The following is a 9,854-nucleotide window of genomic DNA, read 5'->3' as shown; positions in this document are numbered from 1 at the left end:
TCTGTTTCATCGTCTGTTTGAAACTCCTACCTCTCCTCTCTGGAGGGGCGTCCATCTTTAAAGTTAGGAGGACGATTCATAGAGCGGTCACTCTTCATGGAGACACAGCTGGGTCCAGAGGAGTCTGCTCCCTCCTGCTGCTCTGGGCTTCAACACACACACACACACACACACACACACACACACACACACACACACACACACACACACACACACACACACACACACACACACACACACACACAAAAAAAAAGAGCAGGGGAACATCACTATTAAGAACACTCTGATTATTGGATGTCCAGAGAGACAACACTGAATCAACAGAGTTTGAAGGTCCACAACATTTAATTTTCTCCTGCCTTGTTGCATCTGATCAGTAGAGTCTGATATCAAGTGGTCTGTTTCCATCGTCTGTTTGAAACTCCTACCTCTCCTCTCTGGAGGGGCGTCCACCTTTAAACCTAACAGGTAGACCCATAGAGTGGTCACTCTTCATGGAGACACAGCTGGGTCCAGGGGAGTCTGCTCTCTGCTGCTGCTCTGGGCTTCAACACACACACACACACACACACACACACACACACACACACACACACACACACACTCACAGCTTTTACTCAGACTAATGATGGTTCACTGCAGAGCTCTGAGATGGACAACAGTCACAGACAGTGAGAGATCCTCTTCTTACCTCTTAGCTTTGCTCTGGCGGCCATGTTCCCCAGACAGAGTGGTCTTAGAGGTAGGACCCCCCTCCTCTCTCTCCTCTCTCTCCTCATCCATAGTAGACTGGAGACCTGGACACAAACACAACTACATATTGTTCCTCTGGTCATTCAGTGTTTGGTTATTCCCTGCTTTTATAGAACCTGCTTATCAGTGGTGGACTCAGACAGTTTGAAGGGCAGGGGCGAAAAAATAAAAAGGGCACATTCTGCACAACATGAGGCCCCACCAGAGCGCAAAAAGCTATGAGGCATCATGTATGATGAAATAGTCCTCGCCCTCATTAAGATTAGCACTACGTTATTATGAGGAGATCCAGATCAAAGTAATTAATGACATGGTACTGACAATTAAAATGATAACCACACCTCTATGATAAAACCACACAGGGAACTATAAAACCTTTACAATGTTTATTCCACAAACACCTTCATTAAGTAAAACACAGAGGGAACTACTAACATTTGTTCCACAAACACACACCCAGGCGTGATAATGTCCATGACAAAGCTATGATTTGGGAGCTTAGCAGTCGGAGCTTAGTAGTGGAAACGCGCCACTAGAGGGCGCTCAATATGTTTTTCCACGTGTAAAGGGCAGCCAATAAGGCCCTTCCTCTCGTTGTCACCCCTGTAGAGGGCACTTTAGCAACACTTCTTCAACCATGGAGGCACCGGACGGGCAGAGGGGCACTAGCAGGGCCCTCATTAAGGCACGTTGCTCTAGAGGGCACATCATCATCACTTATTGTATGAAGGGGCACCCTAGAGGGCACCCAATCATTTTTTGCTTGTGTAAAGGGCAGCCAATAAGGCCCTTCCTCTCATTTTCTTCACTATTGAGGGCACTTTAGTGCGCTTTTTCAACCATTGAGGCACGAGGGGGGGTGGTCGGTCCAAATCCCTACTTTCTTGACTTTCCCAAAATATGTCTGTTGTACCACCCTGTGTTCATACATTTTCTAAATCAGACGGGGATAAGCTATTATAGAGCATTTTTGATGTATTCCTGTGTAATTGTTTTTTGTCCAAGGATGCAATTCTCTTTTTCTGTCAGCAGAGGTCGCAAGGGGACATTCTGAAGTGAATAAGATTGATATCTATAGGTAGATATAGATAGATATATAGACACACAGACAGATAGACAGCTAGACAGACACACAGACAGCTAGACAGACAGACAGACACACAGACACACAGACACACAGACAGATAGATGATAGATGGCCTACACATCCATCCAAATTGTCCTTTGTCTGCATCTATACTGTAATAAACTCATTTGAACCCCAAGTCATTGGTTGAGAAACACTGGCATGTCTTGTCTTGTCTTGTCTTGTCTGGCTTGTCCTGGAAGCACAGCCTGTCGGCCTAAATGGCAAAAACTCAGGTGTCAACTGGGAGTACAGAACTACAATGGACTACATATTCTCTCTCTCTCTCTCTCTCTCCCTCCCCCCCTGTCTCCCTCTCTCTCCCTCTCTCTCTCTCTCTCTCTCTCTCTCTCTCTCTCCCTCCCCCCCTGTCTCCCCCCTCTCTCTCTCTCTCTCTCTCTCTCTCTCTCTCTCTCTCTCCCTCCCCCCCTGTCTCCCTCTCTCTCTCTTTCTCTCTCTCTCTCTGTATTTTTTTGTTATATTTTTTTTACTGACTTACTGAATGTCAATGCACATTGTACTGTATGCTGCAGTATAACCTACAAAATAAACTTGAACTTGTGCAATTTTCAAAAGATAGATGGCCTACACATCCATCCAAATTGTCTTTTGTCTGCATCTATACTCTAATAAACTAATTTGAACCCCAAGTCATTTGGTTGAGAAACACTGGCATTTCATAAAAATAGGATACATTTCGCCTCTCATTCAAATGACTTAGGCCTCTTGTGGAGCTTGTAGGTAAAAATGGCTTTACTGACTTCCTCTTGACGTTTAGACCACACCCCCATCCCCAGATCTGGCCCTCTTCCTCACGCACAAAGACAATACTGACAATGAGATTAATAATACAATTGAAATGATCATTATAATATTATTAATAATAATAATAATAATATAAACATATATAATAATGACTCAATAATAATAATAATAATTGTAACAGATATCATAATAACAATACAATTGAAACAAAATACTTATAAATGTATTATAATTATTCGTAAGTCGTAATAGTATTAATGATATTAAACATAATATTCAAATCCTTATTTGATAAATAGTTTGAATAAAGATGAATACATTTTTCATGCAAGAAAATGTCGACATACGAACCAATTAATTAACAATGTGAGAAGTGTCAAGTAGACCAAAGTTTACAAAGCAGTAACATTACATTACATTACATTATGTTTTCATAAATATAACCTATGAATTATGATATGACGGAGCGTGGTGACTACAGTACCTCGTCTTCTCCCTGCTGTGATGAAGAGCTCAGCACCAAACCGTCCAACACAACAACAAGGAAAGGATGATGTGAACCAACCAGTTGGTCCAGTTCCCCTCCCAGTTTAAACTCCTGTCAGACTAACCTCTTTAACCTCTTATAGGCTGCTGTTCCATAACTTCACTCAGTGATGAAGAATAACCACTTTATTAAAATAGGAACGATGGACAGAGCTGTGATGTCTAGAAGCTCAGAGAAATACAAAGAGACACTTGATGGTTCAAACAGCAGGTAGAGACACTCTGATGCATCGCCTCACACGTCCTCCTCAGTTACAGAAAATAAATACCAGGAATTCATGAACACTTTACCATACATTAATGAAACATTCATTAACATTAGTGAATGCAGTAATAACCAGTATTATACACTATCAGCATGGGAAACAATACGGTTAACATGTGTATTTAGTTCACAGGGACACTATTAGTAAACATGAACACCATTATGAAATGATTACTATTCATTAACTGTTTATGACTGCATTAACTAATGTAAATTCATGGTTAATGTTTTATTATTAAGGTATTTAATGTATTAATGTACCTTATTGTAAAGTGTTCCCATGATTTCCATGGAGAGAAATGTAGATAATGTAGAGAATAGAAACACGTGACCTAGAGAAGGCCTCTCCAGTGTTCCAGGTGATCAGTACAATCTCACAAAGATCAAATTCTTACCAGACGTCTTCTTCCTCATACCAAACCTGTGGCGGCCGCGCCTCCATTCATACCATCACTCTGTTGATCTCAAACACAGCGAGATGGTGGCTGACCTTCACTTTAATGTGTTTTCATTGGAAAAGCATTTTAAACAGGTTAAAACAGTACAGGTTTATACCGGTTTAGATCTCAGCTACTTCACTGTCTTCACTGCTCATTATTAAGTTGTTCCACTGATTATTAACTGAATGTATTCAATAATGTGATAAAGGGTCCATAAGGGTGGCAGGTCCATGCTGTCTGATTCCTATGTGCTGGTCTGTATCTTAAGGCTGGCGTCAGTTTCTCCCTGATGAAGATGTGTCTCATGGTGTCAGTCGGTCGTTAGGGCGGTTCCAGCAACAGCTATTTCCTGGTGAGGCCTTCTCCTGACTGGCAGCCAAACTCATTTACATAACACATATTAGTAAGTCAATTAGTAAATATTGCCAAGAGGAATAATTGACTTTGTATGCATGAGGTTGCAATTGGCATTGCACTTGAGATTGAACATTTCAAACAAACCTATATATATATATATATTTTTTTTTTAAAGAAAAAAGAAAAAGAAAGAAAAGATAGATTGTTCTCCACATCACACGCTTCTGACAGAGTCCTACTTATTGACAGCGTTGCCAAATACTTATAGAGGGGAGGTGAGGGTATAGGGGAGGGGGGAGGGTAGGGGAGGGAAGAGGTTAGGATAGAGGGGAGGTGAGGGTATAGGGGAGGAGGGAGATTAGGGTATAGGGGAGTGAAGAGGTTAGGGTATAGGGAGGGGGGGAGGTAAGGGCGGGAGGAGAGGTTATAGGGGAGGGGGCGGTAAGGGTATAGAGGAGGGGGGAGGTTAGGGTATAGGGAAGGTAAGGGTATAGAGGAGGGGGGAGGTTAGGAGAGGGGGGAGGGAGGAGGTGAGGGGGAGGATAGGGTATAGGGGAGGATAGAGGAGGGAGGTTAGGACAGAGGGGAGGGTATACGGGAGGGGGGAGGTTAGGGTATGGGGAGGTTAGGGTAGAGGAGCTGAGGGTATAGGGAAGGGGGAGGATAGGGGAGGAGGGAGATTAGGGTAGCGGGGAGGTGAGGGGATAGGGAAGGGGGGAGGTTATGGTATATGGAAGGGTGGAGGAGGTGAGGATAGAGTGGAGGTGAGGGTAAAGGGGAGGAAGGAGGATAGGGTATAGGGGAGGGGGAGGTTAGGGTATAGGGAAGGGGGAGGATATGGTATAGGGAAGGGGCTGGGTATAGGGGAGGGGGAGGTTAGGGTATGGGGAGGAGGGATAGGGGAGGGGGGAGGTTACCTTACCTTATTAGGGTAACAGGCATGTGTATAATAAAAATTACCGCACAACAAGCCACACAAATAGGTAGTTTTAAATTATTTTATATCATAAAACATCATTATACATTTCAACAACTGTGCGCACAGTGAAACAATTCTGGAATGGGATTCAAAAACCATTGGTTCATCGTGAGACCATCTGACCCTAACTCTGTCCCTAACACTGAACCATGAGGAACCCATGAAGGAACCCTCGAAAGAACCAGGAACCCTCGTAAGAACAAGGAACCCTTGACAACCTGTGACTTAAGTCACGTCCTGCGAGGTAGACGTTGAATCCGAAGTCTCCACCGTCCAGCTCTGATGAGGCGCCGTCGGTGGGTCACTGAAATGTTGGAGGAAAAACACAAATCGTTAGCCTTGTAGCATAATCTATGTTGTTAGCCATAGGCCAACGATGTCCATTACGCTATGAAGCTACCGATGACGATTACGCTATGAGGCTAATGATATCAATTATGCTATTATGCTACAATATCAATTATACTATGAGGCTAACGATCTAGATAACACTGAGGTTAACGATATTGATTATGATTTGAGGCTAACGAAATCAATTATGCTATGAGGCTAACGATATGATTATGCTATGAGGCTAATGAAATCAATTATGCTATGAGGCTAACGATATGATATGCTATGAGGCTAATGAAATCAATTATGCTATGAGGCTAATGAAATCAATTGTGCTATTATGCTACAATATCAATTATACTATGAGGCTAACTATACAGATAACGCTATGAGGTAAACGATATCCATTATGCTATGAAGCTAACAATATAAATTATGCCAGGAGGCCAACAATGTTGATAACGCTATGGGACTACCGATGTAGATTATGCTGTGGGGCTACCGTTGTCGATTACCCTCTGAGGCCTATGAGGCTTATATCCATTATGCTAAAAGGCTAACGATATCCATTATGCTTTGAGGCTAATGATATAAATGATGCCATTAGGCTAACAATGTTGATTATGCTTTGAGGCTACTGATATTTATTATGCTATGAGGTTAATGAAATCAATTATGCTATTATGCTACAATCTCAATTATACTATGAGGCTAACAATATAGATAACGCTATGAGGTAAACGATATCCATTATGCTATGACGCTAACAATATAAATTATGCTAGGAGGCTAACAATGTCCAGCTATGAGGCTAATGGTGTCCAGCTAGGAGGCTAACCACATTCTGGGTCTCCCTCCAGATAGGTGGCTCCTCCATCAGCTCTCCTCAGCCCAGGGTTCCTGATCATTTTGTCCACGATTTTTTTAGTTAATACAATGTGTGTTGAAATTGTAAATAATTATACTTAAAGAAAATACTTTTGAGAATTCTAAACTGTTAGTAGTTTTTTATTCTTTGGACACCTCGTTTAAATAATTCAGAATCAAAGCGCTGTCTTGAAAGTAGAAGATAGACTAGAAGATAAATTTCATATTTTAAACTTCAACATGAAACATGCACACCTGGGAATTTGTAATTCAGGACTATAGTAAAACATTCTGTGAATTTAACAGCATAGCTCTGGTGGTGAAACGATGTAAAAAAGCTGTTAACCTTCCAAAGACTTGAGCAGTCCCATCGTAGTCCTCGTCTCGCTCCTGGTGGGTCGTCAGCTTCATCTGTTCACAATACAAACACATTAAAAGGGTGATGTTACGTCACCAGGTGTGAGTGTGACCAGCTGTTATGTTTTAGTTGTGTTTTAGTGTCCACCTAGATGTATGCTGGATAAACTACAGTAATAGTAGCAGCTGATGTGACCTTAATTACCTCAAATCACAGCTTTGGCTAAAATTCACAGAATGAAAAATCTGAAGGAAAAATTAATTAACACCCTCTACGATCGTTAATTAAAAGGATCAAATAATTAAAAAGAACCTCCAGGTGTCAAGTGCTTGGTGATGGTTACCCTCCGTTCTCCGGTCCAGCCTGGTGCCCCATTCCTGGTCCAGGGGGATCTGGATACCCTCTGCTCCCCAGCCTCCGGTCCAGCCTGGTACCCCATGCCTGAACGAGAGGGATATGGTCCGGGGGGGGGGGGGGGGGGGGGGGGGATCTGGTTAGCTGCTGGTCCCCAGCTCCTACAGTCCACCCTGGTGCCCCAGGCCTGCTCTAGGGGATCTAGTTACCCTACAGTCCACCCTGGTGCCCCAGGCCTGCTCTAGGGGATCTAGTTACCTTACAGTCCACCCTGGTGCCCCAGGCCTGCTCTAGTGGATCTAGTTACCCTACAGTCCACCCTGGTGCCCCATACCTGGTCCAGCTGGATCAGGTCTATATCCTCCGGTCTCCCATTCCTGGTCCAGGGGGATCTGGATACCCACCGGTCCCCAGCCTCCGGTCTAGCCTGGTACCCCGTGCCTGGTCCAGGGAGATCAAGTTAGCTGCTGGTCCCCAGCCTCTAGTAGTCTACCCTGGTGCCCCAGGCCTGGTCTAGGGGATCTAGTTACCCTACAGTCTAATTAAGTGCTTTGAGTTTGAGAAAAGCGCTATACAAATCCAATGTTGTATCATCATCATCATCATCATCATCCCTGGTGCCCCATACCTGGTCCAACGGGATCTGGTCTCTGGTCTCCCATGCCTGGTCTTGGGGATCTGGTCACCTGCTGGTCCTCAGCCTCTGGTCCACCCTGGTCCTGGAGATCCTGTGAAGTCAGACAGCATCTTTATAGACCCGTGCACATAGCGGTCTTGAATCTAACTACCAACCCCCACGCAGAACCCCCTTACCTTGAGCTGGAATGACGATGGAGATCTTGGGGTGCTTTGGTCGTCTCGTTGCAAAATACAGCCAACAGACTTACCTTGAGCAGATCTAGTAGTTTGTTGCTGTTGGTTCATGTACAAATAATTGACTATACATTTCATATCCCCCCCATTTAGCAAATAATTCCCACCCATAAACAAGGCTGACAACAGTACAAAATAACAAACTTCTCATGCCTTTTGTCTACTTCCTTACTACTCTCTGAAACATTGCATGCACATCGCATGAGCGTTGCCTTACTGATCAGGGTGTGATCTGATTGACCAGAGATGCATGCTGGGATACTGTGCCATCTGACGCCTACAGTTCTGTAGCCGTTCCCCCTCAGGAGAAACCAAGTTTTCAAAAGGCTGTCGTGACATCAGTTACATGACCTGGAACGTCCGTCAAGACAGTGACAGGGACTCCCCAAGGAGAAACGCCAACGGGTAGGCTGTGAGGCTCCCCCTCTCGGCGACTAGAATACAACCCAGCTCTTACATGAGAGAATCATGGAGCACATTTCAACGTTCCTCTTCATAGACCTTGAAGCCCCAGTGAGGCTTTCTTCACCTCCACTTCCACCTCCACTGAAGAAGAGCACAACTGCAGCTCGACAGGGATGCTAGTTGGGATGTTTCCAAGATGGTTTCCGATTCAAGGGGGACCCATCTCCCAGGTCCAACTAGCCTCGTCGTTACAATTCAGCCAGAGAAAGAAAAGACTTGGATCTCAGGGCAGGAGTACAGGAGAACCAGAGGGCTTGCCAGCAGTCCATCATGTTGAGGTTAGGTAGGGAAGCCACGTCGCAGACTGGTTCATCTTTCATCTTCAGTCAGTTGGTTGGTTTCTCATCCGATTCTGTCCATTCGGAATGCCGTTAGTCCATCATCCATTGTACCAAGTAGCCATTGTTTGCATGATTCAGTCACACCGGAGTCCAAGCTACATGACAATCAAGTCATCCTGTCCAGTGTGTAGAACGGTCAAATTGAGATCCAGATGCTAGATCGCTCCAGGCTCTTGCTGTATTGAACACCCACTTTGTTATTTCTTTGATTTAGGCCACAGACTTGAGTCATCCAGAAAAGTCCGACCAAAAGACACTTAAGGGTGTTTCAGGAAGAGTAGCGTCCTGCTATAGCTGAAAATTTAAATGTTAATGTAATACAAGCCAAGTAGAAGTAGAAAGATTGCCCCTCACACATGTAGTGCCCAGTACCAGGTTAAAGAATGCCCCTCTCACACAGAGTACCCCTTGCCAGGGCAACGATTGCCCCTCTCACACTGAGTGCCCCTTGCCAGGGCAACGATTGCCCCTCTCACACTGAGTGCCCCTTGCCAGGGCAACGATTGCCCCTCTCACACATAGTGCCCCATGCCAGGGCAACTATTGCCCCTCTCACACATAGTGCCCCGTGTCAGGGCAACGATTGCCCCTCTCACACATAGTGCCCCATGCCAGGGCAACTATTGCCCCTCTCACACATAGTGCCCCTTGCCAGGGCAACGATTGCCCCTCTCACACCGAGTGCCCCTTGCCAGGGCAACGATTGCCCCTCTCACACATAGTGCCCCATGCCAGGGCAACGAGTGCCCCTCTCACACATAGTGCCCCATGCCAGGGCAACGATTGCCCCTCTCACACAGTGCCCCATGCCAGGGCAACGATTGCCCCTCACATGAAGTATTGCCCCATGCAATGCAAAGATTGCCCGTCTCACACTTAGTGCCCCATGCCAGGGCAACGATTGCCCCCTCACACTTAGTGCCACATGCAAGGTTAAAGATCACCACTCACACTGTAGTGCCCCGTGCATAGGCAAAGACTGCCCCTCACACACAGTACCCCATGACATGCAAAGATTGCCTCTCTCATATG

At 45.0% G+C, this 9,854-nt stretch overlaps 2 long non-coding RNA genes across 5 annotated transcripts in view; both read right to left on the bottom strand.

The window, feature by feature from the left end:
* Positions 1–30: 30 nt before the first annotated feature.
* LOC311350735 overlaps positions 31–9,854 on the bottom strand; it is a 33,380-nt gene continuing 23,556 nt past the window's right edge. Inside the window, exon 3 of one of the 2 annotated variants that reach the window (XR_014636687.1) lies at positions 31–147. This is a non-coding gene — a long non-coding RNA (uncharacterized lncRNA). Of the gene's footprint in view, positions 148–434; positions 546–9,854 lie in introns of those variants that run through there. The other variant, XR_014636688.1, reaches the window with a different exon arrangement.
* Positions 5,131–8,881, bottom strand: LOC311350730. Of its 3 annotated transcripts, none has more exons than XR_014636683.1 (5): positions 7,772–8,177; positions 7,478–7,584; positions 7,102–7,230; positions 6,778–6,842; positions 5,144–5,535 (listed from the first exon to the last, which is right to left on the bottom strand). It is a non-coding gene; the product is annotated as an uncharacterized lncRNA (long non-coding RNA). The 3 variants fall into 3 exon arrangements; XR_014636684.1 differs by having other exon boundaries at positions 5,149–5,535; positions 7,133–7,230; positions 7,772–8,170; XR_014636682.1 differs by lacking the exon at positions 7,478–7,584 and having other exon boundaries at positions 5,131–5,535; positions 7,133–7,230; positions 7,772–8,881.

Source organism: Micromesistius poutassou (assembly GCF_964030765.1).
Source record: "Micromesistius poutassou genome assembly, chromosome: 7".
Lineage (NCBI taxonomy): Eukaryota > Metazoa > Chordata > Actinopteri > Gadiformes > Gadidae > Micromesistius > Micromesistius poutassou.
This window is presented reverse-complemented; position numbering and strand designations above follow the sequence as displayed.